Consider the following 2,500-nt stretch of genomic DNA (forward strand, 5'->3'; position numbering starts at 1 on the left):
AATGATAGTCGTCTTATGTAATGTTATTACATTTGACTTTGCTTCATGCTCTAATGTCTGTGAAAACGGAGTGCAGTTCTTTCAATATCCTTGATATGCAAGCATATACCATTTAAATTTAATAAACAAAACATATAAACCCGAGGGATACATAAGGACCTATATATATATATATATATATATATATATATATATATATATATATATATATATATATATATATGTGTGTGTGTGTGTGTGTGTGTGTGTGTGTGTGTGTGTGTGATCATTGACTCAGCTCAACATACCTGTAAAATCAAATATATAGATATAAGCTTTTTAACTATGTGATACTTTTGTTAATTTCCTATTTTCTTCTCAACCCAATATTGATCATTGGTATCTCTTCCCCTTTTTTCTGTATTTTTTGTTGAAGAACTTGAAATAATAAATTATCATTGTGGCACATTTTCTTTTAATAGGCTCATAAAAATCAAAACAAAAGAAATCATTATGTTTGATCCTATCTTTAATAAATTTAATCTTATTAAATCTAACATTAGAATTGAAAATAATATAATTAATATTGTTTTGAAAAATATATTCATAGTCTTTTATCAAATCAATGAGGGTTTAGCTGGCATACTTTAATTTTTAATTTTAATTTTCTGTCTTTTTGAGCTACATAAATGTTAGTAGATCCTAATTCACAATTAGGATCGGAAGCCTTAACATATATTTAAACCTGCACCATATGAACAATCTACTATGAAAATATAATGATAAACAATACTAACCTTTGTTTTTCCTTAGGAAAAACATGAAAAATAATGTCTTCATAGTGCTATTTTAGTTTTCCGCAAGCGGAACACGGATGGGACTTGTCAGGTATCGTAAGATCTGTCCTTTAGGCCGGGCCGCCTCGTGCATATAGCCCGGGCGAAGGGACGTCTTCGCAAATCTCTCTGAACTGAACTGAAATCTGTCCTTTAAAATGTTCGCTTTTGGATGTAAACAAACCAACGCGACGTCAAAAATGTGACATACTCACGAATGCCATCTATAGGGCCGACGCCGCAACTTAAGTTCTCGATACTCACTGGAATTTTTTTTTCCACATTCCTGTCTCTCGTTATAGTCTTTGGTTTCCACTGTGCCCGGCGGTCACTGACTTGGGCAACACGTTCGGTAAGGTTCAAGGTTCAAGCTCAGATCGTGTCAACAGTTGTTGGCACATTCTCTCACGAGTCGGCACACGTTGACACAGGTGGGCTCGCCCCAGTGCAAATAACCGGCGAAGTGTCTGTTTCGCAAGTCTGGCTTATCTTTATCTTTATTTTTGAAATGTTCCAAGTTGAAACACTTTTGAATTAGTACTTTCAGTTCCCTTGGCGATATGCATCTTAATCCATGGTAAACGCGTCCTTGAAAACCGACACTAGCCAGTTACTTAAGAAAGATTTCTGCTATTGTAATTTGAAAGGCTGGTTTAAAATCAAGATATACTATAATTGGGTCGTGCAGTCCGTGGATTTATGCTTGAGTAAGTCTTGATTTCGTTTTCTTATTATCACGTTGACACACCTGGATATTAGAAATACGGGCATCTTCTTGCCTATCCTTAGTAATTAGATACTACCTTGTTAAATGTTAATAAGCAGTGATGGCCGAGTGGTTAAGGCGTCTGACTAGAAATCAGATGGGATCTTCCCGCGTAGGTTCGAATCCTACTCACTGCGAATATCATAGTGTAGACAGTACATTTTAGACTCGCTTACCACTACTTCAAAAATCGTCAACTCTAATTGCATACGGTACAGTAATCATAAAAGAATCAGAACGAAAATGTCACAGCTGGTGCCCATCTTGAAGAACAAGGGAAATGCACAAAGTTGCACAAACCATAGGGAAATAAAACTGTAAAGTCATAGTCTGAGGATCTGGGAAAGAGTGGTAGAAGCTAGACTAAGGGCACAAGTAACAATAAGTGGACATCAGTATGGATTCATGCCAGGAAGGTTACATTGCGAATGTTGATAGAAAAATATAGGGAAGGCCAGAAATAGGTGCGCTGTCTATTTGTGGACCTAGAGAAGGCGTATGATAGGGTGCCAAGAGATGAATTGTGGCATGGCATGAGGAAGTCTGGAGCGAACGAGAAGTATGTGAGTGTAGTGCAGGATATGAACGAGAACAGTCTAACAGCAGTGAAGGAGGTCGGAACAATGGAATGGTTTGGTGTTGAGGTGGAATTGCGCTAAAGATCGGCTCTAATCTCTTTCCTCTTTGCAATGATTATGGACAGATTTTATATATTTATATATACATACATATATATATATATATATATATATATACATATATATATATATATATATATATGTATATATATATATATATGAATATATATACATATATATACACACACATATATATACATATATATACACATATATATATACATATATATAAATATATATATATATATACATATATAAATATATATATATACATATATATA

The 2,500-nt window shown here is 34.4% G+C and overlaps 1 non-coding gene across 1 annotated transcript; it reads left to right on the forward strand.

Annotated features, from left to right (window-relative positions):
* The first annotated feature begins 1,636 nt into the window (after positions 1-1,636).
* On the forward strand, positions 1,637-1,718 carry TRNAS-AGA (transfer RNA serine (anticodon AGA)). Its single transcript has one exon. It is a non-coding gene; the product is annotated as a tRNA-Ser (tRNA).
* Positions 1,719-2,500: the final 782 nt, after the last annotated feature.

This window comes from Penaeus japonicus, unplaced genomic scaffold, assembly GCF_977035675.1.
Source record: "Penaeus japonicus unplaced genomic scaffold, GWHDUDI00000001_assembly GWHDUDI00000026, whole genome shotgun sequence".
Classification (NCBI taxonomy): Eukaryota; Metazoa; Arthropoda; class Malacostraca; order Decapoda; family Penaeidae; genus Penaeus; species Penaeus japonicus.